Source organism: Canis lupus, chromosome 10, assembly GCF_048164855.1.
Source record: "Canis lupus baileyi chromosome 10, mCanLup2.hap1, whole genome shotgun sequence".
NCBI classification, from domain to species: Eukaryota; Metazoa; Chordata; class Mammalia; order Carnivora; family Canidae; genus Canis; species Canis lupus.
The window spans coordinates 48,193,804-48,217,348 of NC_132847.1; the positions used below are offsets into that span (position 1 = coordinate 48,193,804).

The 23,545-nt window shown below is 34.6% G+C and overlaps 1 protein-coding gene across 10 annotated transcripts in view; it reads right to left on the reverse strand.

Moving 5' to 3' along the window:
• LINGO2 (leucine rich repeat and Ig domain containing 2) overlaps nucleotides 1–23,545 on the reverse strand; it is a 1,123,953-nt gene that overhangs the window by 560,566 nt on the left and 539,842 nt on the right. The gene's annotated exons all lie outside the window — the stretch shown is intronic.

The window sequence follows — 23,545 nt, forward strand, 5'->3', positions numbered from 1 at the left end:
CCCGGTGTGTCCAGAGCAGGCAAAGGAGCTTATTGCAGCAGGCTGTGCTTAAGGCAATCATGGCTCAACCACAATAGGAGGGTGTAACCATTACACACACCAGGGGATGTGTCTGGAATACTTCGTTCTAGCGACCAAAGGGGATTGCACTATAGGGCACCACAAAACTTCTACACAAGGCCACTACTTTCAAGATCAGGAATTGTAGCTGACTTACCTAATACATAGAAACAAATGCAGAGTATTAGACAAAATGAGGAGACAGAGTAGAATGTCCCAAATGAAAGAACAAGACAAAATCATGGAAAAAAGAGCTAAATGAAATGGAGATAAGCAATATGCCTGACAGAGAGTTTAAAGCAATGGTCATAAAGATACTCACTGGACTTGAGAAAAGTGGGTGGTTTTAGTGAGAACGTCAACAAAGAGAGAAAATATTTAAAAAAATAAACCGAGCTGAAGAATTCAATAACTGAAATGTAAAATACACTAGAGGGACTCAACAGCAGATTAGAAGATGTAGAAGAATGGATCAGTGAACTGAAAGGGTGACAAAAAGTAATCAAGCTGTACAGGAAAAATAAACGAATAATGAATTAAAATAAGTTAAGGAACCCCTGTGATATCATTGAGTGCAATAACATTCACATTGTAGGGATCCCAGAAGTAAGAGAGAGAAGAGAACATAAAATTATCTGAAGGAATAATAGCTGAAAACTTCCCTAATCTGGGGAAAGGAATATACATCCAGGTTCGGGAGGTACAGAGAGCCATTAACAAGATGAACCCAAAGAGAGCCACACCAAAACACAAAATAATTAAAACAGCAAAAAATAATGATACAGAATCTTAAAAATAGCAAGTGAAAAAATCATTTACATAGAAGGGAAACCCCATTAGTCTATCAGTTAATTTTTTAGCAAAAATTTTGCAAACTAGAAGAGAGTGGTATGATATATTCAAAGTGCTAAAAGGCAAAAAACCGACAACCAAGAATCCTCTACCCAGAAAGATCATCATTTAGAATTGAAGGAGATAGTTTCCCAGACAAACAAAAGCTAAAGGAGTTCATTACCACTAAACTAACGTTACAAGAAATGTTAGAGAATTCTTTAAGTGGTAGCAAAAGACCATAACTATAAGTAAGAAAATTATGAAAGAAAAAAATTCATAGATAAAAACAAATATTAAAGGTTGTAGATTAATTACTTATAAAACTAGTATAGAGGCTAAAACACAGAAGTAGTGAAATCAATTATAACTATAAAAAGTAGCCACAGAATACACAAAATATAAAGGTGTAAAATGTGGCATCATATAGATAAACGTGGAGAAGGGGGTAAAATTTAGTGCTTTTATAATTTGCTTAAGTGACCATCAACTTACTCTAAGCTGCTATGCCCACAGTTATGTATGAGCCCAATGATAACCCAAAATGAAAAACCTATAATAGACACACACACACACACACACACACTACAAAAATAAACAAACAAACAAATAAATAGGAATTCAAGCATAACACTAAAGAAAAACATCAAACTGCAAGGGAAGAGAACTAGAAGAGAAGGAGAAAAAGAAGAAGGAGGAAAAGGAGGAAAATAATGAAGAAGAGAGGGAATAGGAAGGGGCAAAGAAAAAGAAGAAAAGGAGGAGGAGAAGAAGGAAGAGGAAGAGGAAGAGGAAGAAGAAGAAGAAAGAAGAAGAAGAAGAAGAAGAAGAAGAAGAAGAAGAAGAAGAAGAAGAAGAAGAAGAAGAAGAACCACGACACAGAAACAGAGAAGAATGGAAAAAACAACCAGAAAACAATTAACCAAATGACTATAAGTACATACCTATTAATAATTACTTAAAGTGTAAAAGGACAAAATATTCCAATACAAAATAATAAGGTGAGTGAATGGATTTTAAAAAAAGACTCATCTATATGATGCCTACAAGACACCCATTTTAGTATATGACAGACATATGCTAGACAGAAAGTGAAGGGATGGAAAAGATATTCCATGCATATGGAAGTGGGAAAAAAGCCATGGCAACAATACTTATATTAGACTAAATAGAATTTAAAACAAAGGCTGTAGTGAGAGACAAAGAAAAGCATTGGATAATGATAAAGGGATCAATTCAACAAGCAAGTATGACAATTGTGAATATCTATATGTATCTATGCACCCTACATAGGATCACCTAAATGCATAAAGCTAATATTAACAGGCATAAAGAGAGAAATTTATAGTAACACAGTAATAGTAGAGGAATTTAAAACTCCACTTATATCAATGAGTAGATTATTCAAACAGAAAATCAACAAGTAAACAATGACTTTGAACAACACATTAAACCTTTGAACAACACCTAAAAATATATATAGAACATTTCATTCAGAAATAGTAGAATACATATTTTTTTCAAGTGCACATGAAACATTCTCCAGGACAGATAACATGATAGGCCAGAAAACAAATCTCAATAAATTTAAAAAGACTAAAATCCTAACAAGCCTCTTTTATGACCACAACGATGTGAAACTAGAAATCAACTAACAAAAAATATGAAAAAGTACAAATACATGGAGGCTAAACAACATGCAACTAAATGATGAATGGGTCAATGAAAAAAGCAAAGAGTAAGTTAAGAAAAAAAAAAATACATGGAGACAAATGTAAACACAATCCAAAATCTTTGGGATATGCAAAATCGTTCTAAGAGGAAAATCTATACCAATACAGGCCTACTTCAGGAAACAAGAGAAATCTCACACAACAGTGTAACCATATACATAAAAATGCTAGAAAAAGGACAAATCCCAAAGGTAGTAAAGAAGTAATAAATATTAGAGTGAAAATAAATGAAATAGAGACTAAATAAATAAATAAGATCAATGAAACCACGAAGTAATTCTCTATCACAAAATTGATAAACCTTTGGCCACATTCATCAAAGAAAAAGAGAGAAAGATAGTACTCAAATAAATAAAAGGAAAAATGAAGGAGAAATAACTGACACCACAAAAATATAAAAGATTATAAGAAAACACTATAAAGAATTATATGCCATCAAATCAGACAACTTAGAAGAAATGGTTAAATTCCTAGAATCATACAATCTTCCAAACTGAATCAGGAAGAAATAGAAAATTTGAACAGATCACTTACTAGTAACAAAATTAAATTAGTAATCAAAAAACTTCCAACAAACAAAGCCCAGGAGTATATGGCTTGATAGGTAGATTTTACCAAACATTTAAAGCAGAGTTAATACCAATTATTCTCAAACTATTCCAAAAATAAATAAATACAAGAGAAAAGAAAACTTCCAAATTTCTTATACAAGGTCAGCAATACCCTGACACCAAAACCAGACAAAGTTGCAACAAAAAAAAAATGAAAACTACAGGCTAATATCCCTGATGATTCTTAAGAAAACATTACTAAACTAAATTCAACAATATATTAAAAGGATCATTTGACCATAATCAAGTGAAATTAATTCCAAAGATACAAGAGTGGTTCAATATTCACAGATAAACCAGTGTAACACTCAAATTAGCAAAAGGAAGGATAAAAACCATATTATTATCACAATAGATCCAGAAAAAGCACTTGGCCAAATACAATAATTGTTCATGATAAAAACTCTCAACAAAGTAAAATCCATGTATTATTCAAAGTCCACAGCTAACATCATAGTCAAAAGTGAAAAGCTGTATTTCTTCTAAAATCAAGAACAAAGCAAGTATATCCACTCTCATCACTTTGTGCAACATTTTACTGTAAGTCTTAGATGCAGCAATCAGACAAGAAAAATAAAAAGGACATCCAAATTTGTAAGGTAGAAGTAAAATTGTTACTATTTGCAGATAGCTTGGTACTACACATAGAAAACTCTAAAAGCTCTACCAAAAAACTATTAGAATAAATGAATTCAGGAAATTTGCAATACAGTAGAACATACAGAAATCAGTTGCATTTCTATGCAGTAATAATGAGCTATCAGAAAGAGAAATTAAGAAAAAAAAACTATTTACAATTGCATCAAAAAAAAAAAAAAAACTAGGAATAAATTTGACTAAGGAGGTAAAAGACCTGTACTCTGAAAACTATAAGACACTGATGAAATAAATTGAAGTAGACACAAATAGAAAGACATACCATGCTCATGGATTGGGAGACTTAATATTTTTTAAATGTCCATACTACCCAAAGCAATCTAGAGATTGCCTTTTCACCACACATTTTTTTCTCCTTCCGAGAGGCAACCAATTTCAAAGATGTATATGATTCTATTAGTATTTGTATGTAAATCGTTCCATAGTGTGTTTATATTGCTACTTTTTGATATTTTGGGGTGAGGGATGATTTAGGTATTGTGTATTGATGTTCTAATTTAGAAAATATAAGTGTAGCTCTCGTTCAACACTACCCTAGGAAGCCTTGCCCCTGACACAAATGCAGGTTCCTTGTCTCCTTATTATGGATTGGGTCAATATGCAGTGTTTATGCTACCATTTGGAAGTAAACATTATACACAGTAGAGAAATGTTAGATATTATAACTATTTTTCCTTTTATGTAAATACTGGTGCTTTTTCTCCTTCCTGGGACAAGTTTTTTTTTTTTTTTTAATTGTGTTGTTTGTGGTATCATTATTTTCTTAGTATTCTAGTAATAATCACTAAGCGTCCCCCATCTCTACCACAGGGATATATAACTCTTCTCAATATATTCAAGTACGTAATACATTGTAAATTTATCCTGTTGAAGAAATCTCTCCTCATAAAAGTCATCCTGTTCTAATTTATTCTGGGTGCTCTCTAAACCTGCTCCATAGCTATCGTATTGTGATCAGTAATTCTCTCCACCTTTCTTCTTTGTTGGATACCCTGTTTCCTGAGTCTGTCTTCTTCCTTGGTTTACTCTCTAATTTGAGTGGAGAACATCTTCCAGCAGATTTCTGAAAATGGCAGATAAATCTTTCATGTACTCTCACACATTTGGTCATGGACTTGTAGGCATAAATTGTGACATCAGAAGCATAAAGATTTGTTCAATGTTTACGAGATTCCAGTATTGCTATTCTACTTTATCTCATATTAATGTTCCCTCTGAAAGTCTGAAGATGTTCCCTGTTCCCCGAATACTGCCTTTTATTGCTGATGCCTTAATGTGGGTTTGTTTCCATCCACAGTACTGGGAACATGATGTGTCTATTCAATATGGAAACATATGTTTTTCCATTCTGGGAACTTTTTAATCACATTTTTTGGGTAATTTCTTATCCTGTATTTCTGTTTCCTACTTCTGGCATACCTATTTTTAAAATGTTGGACCTTCTCTACTGGTTTTCAAATTCCCTTTTATTTTTCTTCTAATTTCCATCTTTGACATTTTGTTTTTCATTCTGGAATATTTCTCAACTTTATCCTTTAAACCTTTTATTGTTTTTTTTCCACTTATACTATCATATTTTAATTTCCAACATTTAAAAGAATTCTCTGTTCTTGTTTTAGGGATGTAAAATCTTTTCTCTTTAAGGATATTTATCACAGTTATGTTGAAATTTTCTTTTTGTGCATGATATTACCTTTTCCTCTACGTTATTTTTTCTATTTGTTTTTGTCTAATACAAAATACTTAATTTGAGCATCTAATAACCTTGTGGTTGCACTAATATTTAAGAGTGGGTCTTGATTCCATTCCTCACTGTAATCTAGTTGATTGGTTCAGTTGAGGAACTCCTGCTGTCATTTTCATTAGGTATTTTAGGTAGGGCAGATTCCCTAGAGAATTCTTCCCTTCTCCTGTCTGGATGGCATTTGGCTACAATGGTTCTGCCAGACATCTAAATGGGAAGGGAGAGGCAAGATGAGGTGTTTTAACATTTAATGTATTTATCCCCAGATTTTGGTTTGGTATTCTCTCTCTGTGTCCTGGTCTCTTCCAGGCCAGAAAAATTCTGTTTTATCCTCTCTAGGGAATAAGCCTCTTTTCTTCTACCTACAGGAAGTATGGAGCAGTGGTCTTACTTTGAAGTAGAGGGAAAGCACTGTGGAAGCCTCACTGATCATAAGAGACTTGAAACCAATTATGTTTTTAGCAGTAGTTTTATATCAACTGCCAGAATTACTTGGTAGGACCAATCCTAAATTTTTCAGAATATTTTAATGAAATGAGAATGATTCTTGACTTTCTATACTGTCATGTTAGAAAAAAAAAACAACTAAATTTTAATTACCTACTTTCTAGCTTCAAAAATGTTGCAATTGCAATCTCCTCCTTTTTCTTTTTCCTGTGGGACCATATGTCTTTATCCATTAACCCATTATTGGATGACTAACAGTGGTATTCCCCAGTGAGGGATCCACATAAATCAAATAAAGCTCACTTGATTATGATTGAATTAAAAACAATGGCCTAAAAGTAATGAGATTTAAAGGAATAGGTAATATGTTTGCCCTGTGTATATACTCTCTCAAGTCTATATTGTCTTAAGAAAATCATGCATATATTTCTTATTTTTTGAAATATTCAGTTGACTGCTGTTAAATACAAACATTGGTTATATTCACTGAGTTGTTTACTCCCTTAGATGCATATATATTTACTTTGCAATGAGACAAATTCTAACTGTCATCAAGTAAACATTCAGACACTATCAATACTTTCTGGAAGGAGTTGCCAGTATTTGCTCTGAGAGTTTACTAACATTTTCTACAAAGGAACTTATTGCTTTTCAGCTTTTAATTGACAATCATGACTTAAACTCCCAATCTGAAGACTCAGATCTTTACTACGAAGTGTCATCAAATTGCAATCTGCAGATATATATTATATTTTGCCCATTGGAATTTTCCTTCCAGGTTGGAATCATGCAGTTTGTCTGTTCTCCAGTGTACAATTCCACACACAACAGGATAATGCTTACACTTTTTGTCATCTATAAGTCTAATAATTTACAGTATCTTTCTCCAATCTCAGGTCCCAGAACCTACAGAACATGACCACTAAAGCCCCAAATGGCTTTGGTATAAGACTATTTAATAATCGAACCTATTTTGTGACTAAACACTGTATAGCTTTTATTCCCTCCTTCCAATGCATACAACTTGCAAAAGAAATGAAATTAAAAATATTTTTTGTTAGTGGCAAAACTTTTATGCCAGTCCTATGCTCTTTTCTCCATTTTTCTGTTCAGTTGTTTTTTGCTGTCTACAACATCGTCCTTTTCTCTTTGTAAGTATTTCTCAGTTGTTTGGGGAAAATAATATTTACATCTTCACAATGTTTTTTTTTTTTAAGTGAAGGTAAAGGCATCCCCAATTGACTCTAAGGCTGGACCCTGCTAATACAGGGCTAAGACATATTTTTTCTAAATGTGATAATGAAAAACTGCAGTTGAGTCGATGTAAATACTGTGTGTGGCCGTCTTCTTTTAGACAACTCAGTTATGAGTAGAAGTTCATAATAGATGAGGACAACAAAGAGTTCAGATTCTTCCTTAAAGAATCTGCAGTACCGTGTCCTTCCAAAAGAAATAGCAAACCTTTTGTTTAAAATTAAAATGGCAAGATGAACAGTGAGGAAAGAAGGAAGGAATAGTGAATAATGTAACAGTTATAAATACATGAATAGTTTCTAAACTCCCAACTACATAACTGTCTTTTGCCACGTGAACCAGGCTGCTCTTTTTATTTCCCGACCACCAATTAGATCTCCCAAACAACCTATGGAAAATAAGGACAAATTCTGAAGACATCAGTCTTATCTAAAAATTGGGGAGAATTATTATTATTTTTTAAATATATTTTTTAAGATTTTATTTATTTATGCATGGAGACATAGAGAGAGAGACAGAGACACAGGCAGAGGGAGAAACAGGCTCCATGCAGGGAGCCCGAAGTGGGACTCGATCCCAGGTCTCCAGGATCCCACCCTGGGCTGAAGGCAGTGCTAAACCGCTGAGCCACCGGGGCTGTCCTAGAATTATTATTAAAAAAATATCAGTCAATACCATTCAAAGTCATTTTAAAAGAAAAGGCCCTGCCTACTATAATACAGGAGTCTTTTACAGTAGCAAATATAATGAAGAGTTGAGGAAACTCTGATAATCACTTTCTTAATTTACCTAAGGATATCTGTCCAGGTTCCTATAATTAAAGAAAAATACTTATATGATATACATCGGTAACCATTTTTATAAAATGAAAATACACACACACACACACACACACACACACACACACACACACAGGTATCCCCTACTTTCCAAAAGCTGGAATTCCACCACTTTGCTTTTTTGAAAGACCTAGATTAGTGCCTGTTTTAGCTGATCAAAAGAAACCCAAAAAGGATTTTCACCTTTATGAATAAAGGTGGAAAGTGAGAACAGCATTCAATGTTTATTCTGCAGAGATCTGATAGACAGGCAGTGCTCACTTTGAGCAGGAAGAGTGGCCCAACCAAGCTCCTGCCCCAGGAACTCTACTCAGCATCTCAGCATCAAGATGTCTTAGCTTTAAATTACATCTGTGAGCATCTGTGGTTTATCTCAATGTGTGTGTGTGTGTGTGTGTGTGTGTGTGTGCATCTGTTAGCTAGAAGAGTCTGAAGGTATCAGAAAAATCTACAAAGGGTTATTTTTGGGGGCTTGGGAAATTTCAAAAATTTTTCCATATAAGTTGATGGTCACTGCTTCTTTGCTTTAGATCATTGTGGCTTGGAAACGTTTCATAGGAACGCTCCACTTTCAGGTAGTGGGGGGAAAATATATATGTATATATATATATAATATATAAAATATATATTATACATAAAGCCATAATATATTATTATATATTTCAATAGTCATGTAAAAAGAAAACAGGAAAGGAGGCTGAAGGGTTTAGGCTTTATACTCCTGAAGACATACCTTTACACAGTGAGAATGAAGCACTGCAGACAAATTTGCGGTGTGCTAATAGAAGCTAATGTGCACTTAATGAGACTTCCAGCTGTCTACTTTTCAATTTGTACTCACTGAATTTATTTAGAGCACATTTAAAAAAAACTGCAGACTAATGAAGACACCCTCATTCTTTTTTCTTGAGGTAGCTTCTTTTCCTTGAAAAGCTTTTCACTTTTGCTAATGTTAGCAGATGACCCTATACAGTGGACAGTCTATACAGATTGCAAGGAAAATACAAAAAGGATACACATCAAATGGTGTGTTAACCAGTGAGCTCAAATGCTCTCATTAGGAGCCAAGCCAAGGTGATTGGTCTTATCAGTAAAGGTTTCCAGTTTTTCAGATGACAGAATGTCTTTTTTCCAGAAGAAATATAAGTGGTGAACAGTAATAAGACAAGATCAAGACATAGTTCTTATTTCCTCTTTTGGTGAATTATTCTCAGTCAGCTGAAGCTTTCTTGACCCCCATACTCTAACCTAACCCCATAATATCTCTAAGTCCCCATAATACCAAATCAAAAGGAATGCTCTCCCAAAATTAAATATTCTTCAAGGGAAAATGAGCAATATGCATTTACTTTCAAAAAAGAAGGAAATTAATCAAATTTGATTCCATTAATCAAATTTTACCAAAGAAATGTGTCTTTCCTCCACAGAGATGTGGAAAGATAAATTTCTGCAAAGCTTCTCTATGTCATGCCAAAAGGGTTATCGATGAGGTTATAAGGTTTACAAAGTGAGAGTTGTAAAGGAATATGTCTTAATGATAAGGTGAGCCTCTTTTTGCAGTTTTAAAGGTGGCTTTCCATTTCTCATCCTTCCATCTTGCCGAGAGATCAGCCATTTTAAGACTGGCTTGTGGATTCTTGAATTATGACAGAAGCAAACTAGCTTTACTGTATTTTACAAATAATTACCACATTTAATCACTACAGTAGAGTGGCTGTTTGTATAAAACTTCTTATTCTGATTTTATAGATGATAGAACTAAGGTTCAGTGAGGTTAAATATTTTGATCAAGATCCTAAAACTTGATAAGGGAGATAGCCAGTAATTAAACCCAGATCTTCCACTGTTTACATCTTCATACTATCCCCACTCTGGGAATATCAGTAATTTAAAATAGGGTGCTTAAAGCATTCTCAATTGGAAAAACAAATCTAAAACAAGTGGCTTTCTATACTTAGTGACCAGAAATTATAAACCTTTCTATTTATGCCCAAATCCAGAAGCTATTCTGTACAATAAAAGAATTAATCCCCTCTAAAGACAAATTTTGGCAAGGAAAAATGCAGTCCAATTTGCTTGCACGACAAAAATAGAAACACATGTAATCTCAAATTAACTGTCTTTGTTTTCTGCAGTTCTATGAAAATGCAAATATGCAAAAGAACAAATCCTTGAAAGAGAAAAAATGTACATGTTGGCAACTGGTTGTCCTCATGTTTCTCTTAATTGATGAGCTCTTTCCCTGTTGGAACTCTTAAGACTGCTCAGATTCCCTGGCATTAGTGCTCATGAAATCTCATCTAAATGATATCTTTGTGGAGACCATGATGCTCCATCAGACATTCTGGCTAGCATACCAGGCTGCTGAGCTGTCATTCAGTGCCCAGGATCGCTGTTGCTGAGCCAAGCAATCCACCTCCTGAGTTGTTTCCTGCCCAATTTGTGGTATCTCTGCCAATGAGTTTTCTAGACGGCTAGAACCCTTATATCCTGAGCATGACAAGGAGCCAAGAATATGCGCAAAGGCCCAAGTGTTTATGAATGCAGTGACACATCCTACAGATAAATAGAGGCACTGATGAGCAGAACCAGTGTCTGCACATGGATTTTTAAATCAATTACAATGACAAACAGCTGTTTTATGAGAGGCCGTGACTATTCAGAACTTCATTGTAGACATTTAACACATGGTAACCAACACAGAAATGGTGAAGAAAAACTCTGTGTGGGGTGGGGTGGACTAAAATAATTAAATAATTCTCTTTTGTTGGTTAACGTCATATACAGCAATAGTCTCATACATGTAGAGAAAATACAATTATATTATTGGAGCATCCTGCACTTTGAAAAATGAATCACTATAGGCAGTGTCCCAAGATTAGAGCTATATCCAGAGAAGTACAAGGATATGTAGATCTGCAAAATAGATGAACCAGGAAGGAGGTAATTCTTGACAAACTCATTAAGCTTTCTCAAAATAAATTATCCATTCTACATGCACCAGCTCTCCAGGATTACTGGCATCACATCTACTTCTACCCTAGTCTATGGTTACTGATTCCTCACTAGGTTGCTATCATCCCACCTTCTCCAACTTACCATTAACATCACAACCAAAGAAATCTACTAAAAGTACTATTTTGTCTGCATCACTACCCTGACTTAAAACATGTATGACCCACCTACTCCCACTGCTGCTATCACCTAAAATATATGTCTAGATTCTCCAAACCATATGTTATTGCTTCAATATGCTTTTCTGGCATTTTTCCCTCCCTTTTTTTTTTTAAGATTTTATTTATTTATTAATGACACACACACACACACAGAGGCAGAGACATATGCAAAGGGAGAAACAGGCTCCATGCAGGAAGCCTGATGTGGGACTCAGTCTCCTGGGACACCAGGATCACGCCCTGAGCCAAAGGCAGATGCTCAACCGCTGAGCCACCCAGGCATCACTTTCCCTCCCTTTCTTAACATAAGCCCTATGCTCCCACTAATAAAACTGTACTAATATAGTTGCCATTAGGCATGTGTAACTGTTTAAAGTAGGTAAAATTAAAAATTCAGTTCCTGAACTGCACTAGCCACATTTCAAGTCCTCATTAGCTGCTTGTGGCTAGTGTTTACTGTATTGGACAGAGCCTATTTTCTACTCTGTTCTCCTCCTTATATATTCCAGTTAGAAATGATCTCCACTTCTTTTTGGAACCCTTTTGAGTTTTGTTATAACTTTGACATCTTAATTATGACATTGCCCCTTTAAGGAAATCTAGGTAAAAGGATTACTTTCTTACTAACTTAGAAAGAGATGAAGGAGAGAGGCTATATAGCTTTGTACTCAGAGAGCCTGTGCAATATAGGCACTCGAAGTGTATTTTTAAATAACAAAATATAATTTACATTTTAAATATTGCCCTTTTTTTAATTGTAAGAAAACACCATCTTATCTAACTTTTTCATTTATAAGGAGAAAACTTAGAAGAAGAGAGGTGGTGTATGGAGGTAACAGTCAAACTATTTAGCAAGTAATAAGGCAACTGACCTTAGCACCAGAACTGGTTCCTAAAGTCCCCCTGCTCCTCCATTTTTGTTGAGTCATGGGAAGATCCAAGGGGTTCCATAAAGAACTGGACAGCCAGGAAAATATGGGGGTTTAGGGCGTGGCTACTTTTTCTAACAGGATAGCAGCATTTCAATAGTTTCATAGTGCATATGACTATACCTGTGTTTACTGAACAGTTCTGGTGATGTAATTGTCCCAGAGTCACACAGTTACTAGAATTTGCCATAAATCAATTTTAACACAACTTTTTAAGAACATATCTCCCAGGTCACATGAGATACCTCCTGGGATATGGAGCCAAAAGCCTTTCAACTGCTAAATAAACGAGTGATCTTTGTACCACTGGTATAATGTCACATGCATTTGTGTGCAGATTACAACATTCTAGAAAACTGCTCCCTCAGATGTTGCATTTGGGGTAATTGATGCTTTAGGCCTAAAAATCTTAATAAGCTGACACATTTATTTTCAGAAGTGCCTGCAAGGGGTGCAATTCTAAAAAAATATGTTCCAACCTGGCTGATTGGCTAATAAAATAAAAGCAGTTTGAAACAAATAAACAAGTAAAGGATATAGCATGCCTTGCACAGCTTTTAACACAAATGGGTAAAATCACTTCTTTTCTTTCAATAAAAACATCTTGCACCTAAAATAAAATCCCTGATGTTTATACAAAAATAGCATGCTTTTGTATAAAAATTTGTGATAGCTCTTGTTGCCAACAGTTAAAAAATTACTTTTTAAAAATGGCCAACCGTAATTGAACAAAACTAATAGATAATGCCATTTTTTGCCCTAATCCTTCTGTTTTAAATAATGTTCAGTTTGTAAGGAAATGCATTAATTCTTTTTTGATTCTTCTTTAGAGTCCTTGACTTAACTGGTCCCACAGTCCTGATTTATTCCAGTAATGTTTTCGTGAGATGTTGTGATAGTCTTTCTTTCCCAGCCCTGGTGGATGTTATCATTTGGATATTGACTGGACATTGTCATGACTTTTGCATTCATATCCTAAACATGTGAATATATTTTTTTTCTCATAAACTCTTTACTGTTTATATTTTGATATGGTGGGCAAGAAAATGAATGGTATCTATTAAAACCTTTTATTTTATTTTATTTATTTTTTTAAAGATTTTATTTATTTATTTATTCATGGGAGACACAGAGAGAGGTAGAGACAGAGGAAGAGGGAGAAGCAAGCTCCATGCAGGGAGCCCGACGTGGGACCCGATCCTGGGAATCCGGGATCACACCCTAAGCCAAAGGCAGATACTCAACCACTGAGTCACCCAGGTGTCCTTATTAAAATCTTTTAAAGAAAAAAAAAATCCTTTAAACTAACTCCACATAAAAAACAATACACATAACTGATTTGTAAAGTTTTCTCGTATTCTCGTGGTCATTTTATATCAATATTCTTTTCCATTTAAAAAAAAAGAGCTATTAAGTGTTTCTAGATTAGGAACAAGGTAGGTATCTGGGTTTTCATTACTTTTCCCCACTTACACAGTTCTTACTCTGACTCTACTTACTTATATTTTATAGTCCATTTTAACAAATAAAGCTGAAATCCCATCGCACAAAATAAATGATCTGGAACAGCACAAGCAAGTGGGAGACTCCTATGGACTAGCCAGTGACAACGGGGAGCAAGGATAGTTAGCAAACTGATGGTGAGGAGAAGGTTGAGCAAAGGCAGACCTCAATTATCAGAGAAAATAAAATATTTTAAAAACAGGCATCCAAGGTCAGAGTAGAAACAGAGTCTTAAACATTTTGATCGCTCCTGTGGGCACCACTGACTTATAGTACAACAAAATGATAGACACAGAATCTTATCAATTGACTTTATTATCATCCACCACTTCTCATATCTGGACAAACTACATGTGGTTTAGATTTGTTCCACCACATCACAGCTCTTATGGAACTCTGTTTATTTGAGATGTTAACATTTCCCCCCTCAGATATGTTTTTGAAGACTTCGGCAATACAACTGGGGCATTAGTATTTCTTTTAAAGATTTATTTATTTATTTGTTCATGAGAGAGAGAGAGAGAGACTGAGAAACTGAGACTCAGTAAGGTGCACTTTAAAGGACAGACCTACCTCCAGAAATTTTATGCTAAATTTAACATTTACAGTAATTGGATCCCAATTAACAACTTTGGTCTGAGAAAAGGTATATAGCTTTCATCTGATACTAAATGGAATTTGTGACTTACCCAAAGTGTTAGAAGCCACTTTACATCTCAGTTTTTTATTTTTATACACTGAAAGTTCTAGTTAGAGTGTATCTTCTAAGAGAACTACTACTCCATGCAGGCCCAGATCTAATGCAGACTACGGCACTGATATTTTGTGTTCAACAGCAGCTGTTGGTGGTGGTAGTTTTCAGTTCCTATTGAACCAATATGAGTGAAGCCAAAGATGATGGTGCAGTGGAAGACTGGATGAAACTACACACTCTAGGAGATCATCGTGAAGACAGCCCAATCTTTCACCCATGATATTTTTTTTTTCTATTCAAGTGAATATTGCAGGCCTGTTAGCTGTAACCCTACATGGGCAGATACTGAGATTTTTAGGAGATGCTAATATGATTTCTCAATACATCCTCTAAGAAAGGACTGAAATTGCTCTGGACTAGGAGTAATAACACCTGAATGCAAATTCCAACTCCATCTCTATCTACTTGAGGGACATAAAGAAACATGCTTAATTAACATCCTGAGCTTGTTTTCCTCACTCCCGACTCTCCACCTTCCCAACACATGATATCTAAGTGAAGTGATGGATGTGTTAACTAACCTTATTCTGGTAATCTTTTCACAGCATATAAGTGTATCAACTCATTGCCTTAAACTCACACAATTTTATGTGTCAATTATATCTCAATATGCTTAGAAACAAATAAAAATGAGGCATGTAGCCTTTTAAAATGACATTTTAAGACCATCCAATGTAGTGGAATCAAGAAGTTGGGTCCTGTGACATTTTCCAACATTTCCGTTCTGTAGTAAAATATCTTCATGACAAAATCTTGCACATAAAAAGCAGCATTTAAAAAACAAGATAAAGTAGATGCAATATTCATTCATTTCTCAAAGTGTATCAGAACCAAGGAATGCCAAATAACACAAGGCAATATGGGAACAATGATTGATGATCGTTTCTCTTATGAGGAATTCATTGTCTAACTGAGGAGAAAAACTTGTGAACAGATTTTTGCCCAGCTGCTAGGGAAACACAAAGAAAATGGCACAATCAGGCTTTATAGAGAAGGTAACAGCCTATGGAAGAGACAAAGGCTTTCTTCTGGTAAAGAGGAAGGAAAGGCATTCCTAGCAATGGAAATAGCAAGTCAGGGGTCAGGAAGGTTTCATATGATCTCTCTTATATTCAGAAGGTGGTAAAAACTTTGATGTGACTGGCATGGGACATTAATGGATAAAAATAATGTGATATGGGTTTTATATAGATCATCTACATATGATTGAGAGTCACTTGGCTTCCAGGCTAAGGATTTGATCCACATCTTAAAAGTGTATCAAAAGCATAGAGACTAATTCTCAAATGGCTCCAATTTGGTGCTCAGAGTAGTAGGGGTGGGGAAAAGTGGTAGTGAATTCAGAATTTGCTTGCTTTAGTATCTCAGCAGTATGCATCTATTCTCTCAGCTTGTTTAGGAACTGGATTAAATTTATCTGATTTATCTTTCCCATTTGGTGATTTCTTAATTGTAGACTATGATTATTATACAGTGGCTTTATAGTTAGAAGTTAAACCTCACTTAATGGTTTTCCTTTATACCTTCCGTTTCTGTTTATTTTGTACTTTATAATTATTGGTCAGAAAGAAGACTTTAGTTATAAAACCTGATTCATAATATGGCAGTATTTATCATTAGGGAAAATAATTTCCTTGCTTTTAAACAATAGTGTGTTCCTACTGAAAAAGAAACAATTTTAAATTAGAAGAATGTCCTTATGTTATCGGACATTATAGCTATAAATTCTGTTTAAACCAACTACTCTGCTCTAAGTACAAAGATCAATCTTTGTCTTCCTTAGTTTTCTTGGTGAATGCTAATTAACATTCCTCAATATAACCTTAACTGTAACTTGCTGGTCCTCCCCGAAGGTCAGCATACTATTTTAAGAAAAATATGTACAAATCTATGGTTGATTTAAACAAGGACATACCCTATTTTTAAAAAGTGAGTATAATAGGTTAAGAACTCTAGTGTGGCTTGGAGATTAAAGGGTTGTTTGTTTCCCAGCTATGGCGCTGCATCTAAACAATATCATCTGAGAATGACATCACATAAATGGATGGTAAAATGAATTTAAGAGAAGGTGAACAAAGATAGTGGGATTTATTTTAAGATGCATTTATTTGTTAGTCAATGTTTAAATAATGAAAGTTCTTATTTGTTTACATAGGCTATCAACAACTCCACAGTATTTAGGAGCTTTGATTGACTATCCATTCTCTATGGTGTGCCACAACAGACATTAGACCAAGGATCTGGATAATGTGAAAATCCTGAAAATTAGCATCGTTTATCGTGAGATTTCTTTTTTCTGATTCCTGGCCTTCACCTGATACATTCATCATTGGCCCTACTCTCTTAGTCCCTGAGAAAAATATGTATTTCACTCGAGTGGTTTAAGAAGATGCATTTCTGAAGGAGGAGTAATTAAAGTTACACTCGTTTTCCTTTAGTATCATTGAAACCATATTCACCATTCATCACTGACAAAACAACACTTTAGGGCTGGTTGTCTTTTATATTAAACTATGAACCTCTGGAAGGAAATTTGTGAAAATAAGCAACACCTAGAAGTCAAGTTTGGGAGATAAGGTGGGAAACAAAGTTTGCAGAGTCTGGAGATTTTTAACAATTGTGTTATTTTGCAAAACATATTATATGATCTTGCTCAAGTTGTTGGGTTAATATATTTTAATAAATCAAATAATCACAAAAACACAAACACTACCAAAGCAAGAGGCAATATATATCAAGAACATTAGTGGATCTAGTTTTTCACTACTATCTTCTAGGCCCATTTCATTTTGCAGATTTTGCTAAATTGTACTGGATTGCCTAATGTGCTTTTCCCATAAATATGGTGAATTGGTTTAGGAGGGAAAAATTCAAGAAGTGCCAAGAATACCTCTATCTAGATATCACTTGTTCTTGTGAGCCAGAGAGGAAAGAGCTAAAGCACATTATAAATGAGATCATGTGTTACCCAAAAGTTGCTTCTGTGAAGCTGGGAAGGCTGTTAACACTATTAAAGTTCACATGAGGTTTGTAGAGCTGGACTTCATTTTTCCAAGATAGGTGGACATGTGAAAATCCATGACCTAATTGCCATAGCAAAGGAAGTATTGCAAATGTGGGTATGTCTTTGAGCAAGAAACAGAATCATTCATCAAATATTGTTTCTTTGTTTTTATGAACCTAGTAAGTGGGCAGAGGGATTTTGGAGTAGATAGAGTACCAGCACCAAAGTCAAATATGCAAAATGTGTTATGACAGTGAAAGTTTCAATCTATTTTTTTTGAAAGGTTCAATCTAAAACTCCTTTCCATTACTTTACCTTTGTCATTTGTGAGGAACATCCACTCTATAACTATCCTGCAAATAACAAACAAAAGCTATGCAATTAGCCCTCAATACAATGTTAGCAAAGCCTTAAAAGTTAAAATTTTAGCAAGATTTCCATTTCTAAATTTTTAAATTTATGCAATTCTCTTACATCGATTGACAATGACCAACACAACCCCCCACCCCTCAGCACTCCCCAGTCCAGCTAAATAGATATCCTACAAATTAAAGATCTCTGCAGAAGGACCATGCTGGTAAGTCTATTTTAGCTCTTGACCACTTGCTGTTTTGGGTATAAAAATCACAGTAACCACAGGGAAAAAAAAGTGACACAATAACTGAAGAAATACAATTTTGTATGGTTATACTGTCTGCTAAATCCACTGAGATGCACAGCATGTTTAAGGTCAAGAATGCCCAGCATTTTGGCATCCAAACAATCCTTTATGAAAGGATATAGGAAAAGATACCTTTATTATATTTGGTGATCAACTTTCATCAAGCTCTGGGAAGCAAGAAAGGACAACAATTTGAGAATTCAAGAAGCAAACTGAGTCGTGACTCACTTTGACATTCCAAATACTGGTATTTTTCACTCAGCAGCAGTGAATAAGGATTTTCCTGGAGTGACACCTTAACCTTTTATAAAGTAAACATTATTTTTCACTTAAACAAAATAGATTCTTGCTGCCCCTTAGACACTGTAAATAGATGAATAAATCAATTCAATTGCTAGCAACACAGCTCCTCTGTTTTTAAAAATTAGAAGAAGGTGGTATTGAAAGTGATATGTAACTGGTAAGGGGGTGAGAAGGATGAAGACTGAGTAGCTGGCATTTGCTGGTAAGTTCTTGTAATAGATGTTAGTTTTTTTTGTTACTTGGCACCCATGTACTCAAAAGGCATATTCTAGGAGTTTTACAGTGAGAGAATAGTGTGTGTGTGTGTGTGTGTGTGTGTGTGTGTGTTGACTAAGGATTGCATCACCACTGAATTCAGGAGGGGGGTGTCAAACCAACTCCAAAAAGTAAAAATTTTACAGGAGAAATGAGTACCTGTAGGTACCTGGGTACGTACACATGTCTGACTATGCTGTTTTTACCTTTTTTCTAGGTATGTACAGAAACTTCTAAAGGTTAAATCACTCAAGATATAAAAACAAAAGTCCAAAAGCCTAAACCCAAGATTCATGCATATCACACAGCATATCAAATCATATACACATTGAAGGCAACATACAGACAGACCCCTAAGGAATACTGACATATGATCATTCTATTATGTGTCAATTATTAGTTATGTGAATTCTTACACTAATGCTTTTTGTGTTTAAGAGAGATTCCTGTAAGTAGATGCTAATTATAACATAAACATACAGATGCACACACAATTACAAATACATCTATTCTGCCAACTGAGACACAGAGATTTCCTGACTTCAAGTGCAGTTTTCCTTTTGGTTATAACACTTTACAAATACTAACTTGTTTAATGCTACTTTTGAAAACCAGTTTTTGCAATCTATGTTTATTTTTTTGGTTCTAATGTTAACAAACACTTCTTTATAAGCATGCTGTTGTCACTGTGCTACTTTTCACTACTTTGTTCTAATTGTCCTCTATAATCTTCCATTTAAACAATTATAAATACATGAACATTCTCTTCAGATTGCCCTATTCCTTGGGTTGCTGGATAGCCTATACACATACACTTGTTCTGTATGGTTTTGTCACATACTTTTTATTGAGTTTGTCAGGACAACCTCAATGTCCTATATTGAGCTTTTTAAAAAATACATTATTAAAAGCATGAAAGATATTTTAAAGCATCTTTAGAGGTGCTTAAATGATTTAAGAGCTATACCTGAGAATCATACCTTCATACTCAAGATCTGGACAATGCCTTATGGTCTCTCCTATGGTTGGATTGAGAGAAGATCACACTTAACAGTACTTATTCTCATATTCAAGAAATAAAAAATAGACTGTTTTTTGCCTAGAGTCCCAAGTCAGAGATAACTTTTGATCAGCTCACATGCCATGAAACTCAGCCAGTCAGCACAGCCGCACTGCAGGGATCATGCTTCTGAATGTTCAGCATCAATAGGAGCTTTATTTTTTATATATATTTTAAAAGATTTTATTTATTTATTCATGAGAGTGAGAGAGAGAGAGAGAGAGAGAGAGGCAGAGACACAGGCGGAGGGAGAAGCAGGCTCCATGCAGGGAGCCCGATGCAGGACTCAATCCTGGGACTCCAGGATCATGCCCTGGGCAGAAGGCAGGTGCTAAACTGCTGAGCCACCTGGGCTGCCCACCAATAGGAGCTTTATTCCACTGACCACACTACCAGCTAAATCCCACCAATTCCTAAGTGCTCCAGCTTCTCAAAGTCCACCAACCCCTGAAAACTAAGCTTCCAAAATATTTATGTGAAATCAGTTGGGCTTCATTATAGACTGTGTCTTACAAATACAGATTTCCTTTACAGTAAGTAAGAAGTCTGCATCAACCACCAAGCTCAATTATTATGAGCCACAAGCCTTTCAATGATTCACCTGTGTTTATGGTTAGCTTTTAATTGGGCTTGTGAGTGATAGACAAATATGACACCCTGATACAATCAGATCAATATTTTCAATTCTTGTAATGACTGATATTCTCAAATTTTTATTTATAAACACAACCCAGACTTTGTCAAAATACAGATATGACTTTTATGATGATTTTTAAAGCAGTGGACAATTACCAAGGAAGGGAAAGAGCTTTAAAGTTGCTTGTGTAGGACATAATTGTTTAGTCAATATAAAAAATGAGAGAAAGTCAGATAAAGGCCAACATATAATACAGATAAACTGAGATATGTGTAATTTCATTAACTAGGACCAAATAAAAATAATTAACAATAAAATTCAAAAGATAACATAATCACAGCAGAAGGCGTAATAGCCATCCACTGTAAATCATGTTTTTATAGCTCATGTGTCTGAACATATTGCTAGCAGAGCATTTTCTGATTCCAAAACTGCAATCAAATTTTCAAATGCCAAAACAAAATCTACTACAAAAATAAAAATGCAATAGCTCCATTTACTTTTACAGAGATTATCAAAGATTTAAACACCTCACCTTTTTATGGCATAGCCATGGATACAAGCTATCACAATGGAGAAAAAAAATTTGCCTTTGCTTGTACAGTATTTTTCTTCTGAAAAAGGCTTGCTTATAAGGCTATCACAAGGACAACACTTCCAGATGTGAGTCTTAAGAAATAACAGCCTTTTTGTGCAGAGGCTCTAATTGAATTAGAAGTTAATGAGAAAAAAAAAAGTACTCCTCTCAGTGGATATAATACAAATTTTCTGGGGGTTTATGTAAAGGTGCAGAGATTGTTTATCCAAATATAAAGCCAAATATGAATGGTTTTATGGCAAGTTGGTTATTTTTTCCATGTTCTGCATTATATTGGTGAACCACAATTTGATGTTCTTCCTACTGACACTGAACTAATTGTGAAGAAGTTTTCCTCTTATTTCATCTTAGTGTTTAAGCTGATCAATTAAAGGATTTTTACAATTTTGTTTACATTAGTATTCTTCAATTCTCACATTCAAAAACCTGTTGGCTCTCTTCAAGGAACACAATTGAAAACATCTTGGTCTATTTGAAACAGTGAAATCATACTTTAATTCTGAAGAAAAGCCCTCCTGCCCCATAATTCTTGTTAATATTTTTAATAACTCATTGAGCAAAGCTTACTTATTTCTTATTCATAGTTTTCAATATGTCTTTAGCAAATTGAAAGAAAATCAGTGTTACTGAAGTACTATCTTGCTTCACTGAAGTTGTTGAATGTGTTAAAGAAAGAATTGACCAAAACTTACTTCTTTAAGTGTCAAGGCTATTATTAAAATGAACACTATGGGATCCCTGGGTGGCGCAGCGGTTTGGCGCCTGCCTTTGGCCCAGGGCGCAATCCTGGAGACCCGGGATCGAATCCCACATCGGGCTTCCGGTGCATGGAGCCTGCTTCTCCCTCTGCCTGTGTCTCTGCCTCTCTCTCTCTGTGACTATCATGAATAAATAAATAAAATCTTTAAAAAAAATAAAAAAATAAAATAAAATAAAATGAACACTATTATTTATGAACAGGACAAGGAAGTCCAACTTGAAATCAATAATTATTTAGTTCTTGCCATGAGATTTGTTTGAAATAGATTTCATCTACTGGAAAATTCAATTTTTTAAGAATTCATTTTTTTACACACATGTAAATAAATAATCACCATCGTGAGAAATTTTAGAATCACTGAGTATTGAAGAGTTAAAAAATACAAATTTATGACAAAGCTATCTTTTTTGTTACTGGACAATATTTCTAAAAGTAATTGATCATGAGATACAGAGTAATACTAAAAAATGGAAAAGCTAGTTAATAACATAAAGATGGTATTATGTGCTTCAAAAAACAAATTGAAGAACAACTCTCAGAGTTGTTAACTTTGTGCCAATATATGTTCAGAATACTGGCTCACAATGGTAACATCAAGCATGTTTTCTCATTAATGAATGTTCAATGGACAAAATAAATAAGTTGGTAGGAACCGCTGCCAAGATATGTTACAATATAAATGGAACATACAATATAAAAGGAACTGCAAGAAATTCTATAAGAAAATTCTGCAAAACACAGACCTATTGAGGATAAATTAATCTTGTGAAAATAAAATTAAGAAAAGAGGTGTCATTTAAATGCTTATAGTTTATTTCAGATAAACAAGTGGTATTTTAGCAGAAGTATGTGCCACATAAGTTATTTTTATCTCTATGTATATATCCATAGGCAACTAGAAATCATTTTAATTTAACTGGGCATCCTGTATTCTATTTGTTTCATCTGGCAACCCTTGCTGGGACATGACCAACCTGGGAACATTTTAATGTTGTTTCTTGAATTGGGGTTTTATAGACTGAATGTGTGATATAATTCAAATCCCAGGACTCTATAAGAGAAGGGCTATGGACACTACTTATGAGGGAAAATTATTCTTATTAAGGAAAATTCATTTTTCCCACCAAATTCCAACAGAGATGGACAGCTTTTGTAGTTATTGCTCACCTGGCAAGCGTTCCTCCTTTCAGTAGAAGATTGTCATTTTTGAGTACTTGACTTAATGTGTATGTGGTGGGGGGACTGTCTCAGTTGCAGCTCACATACTTGTCAAGTTCAAATCCTATTCCACAGAGGTGCTGACAACCAGTGAAGCTTGACATTTCTGGGTTGGGTGCACTTCCAGGATGGCCCTGGCTTCTGTGTGGGCTCTTCTACTTTTATTGTATTATTTATTATGTTTTTGTTTGTGTTTTGAGAGGATTTTGTGGTTATTGTTGCAAGTCATAGAGAACACCCTTTACATTCTTGTGAGCTCACTAATGCTTTTCAAAGTATGTTGTCTCTAATTTATGTAGTATTTTGGTGCCTTGCAGTAGGAGAAGTGTGTTTCAGGGTATCAGGATGTTGTGTTTCAGGATTCAGTTTAATTAAACTGAAGCAATCAAAATTTCATAAAATCCATTTTTTAAAAATAGACTTAGAATCAAGCTTACTTGCAAATTTCAAAATACTAGCACCACAAAATATTTTGAGGTGTTCTTTGTAATTTAAAAATTGATTTTAATAT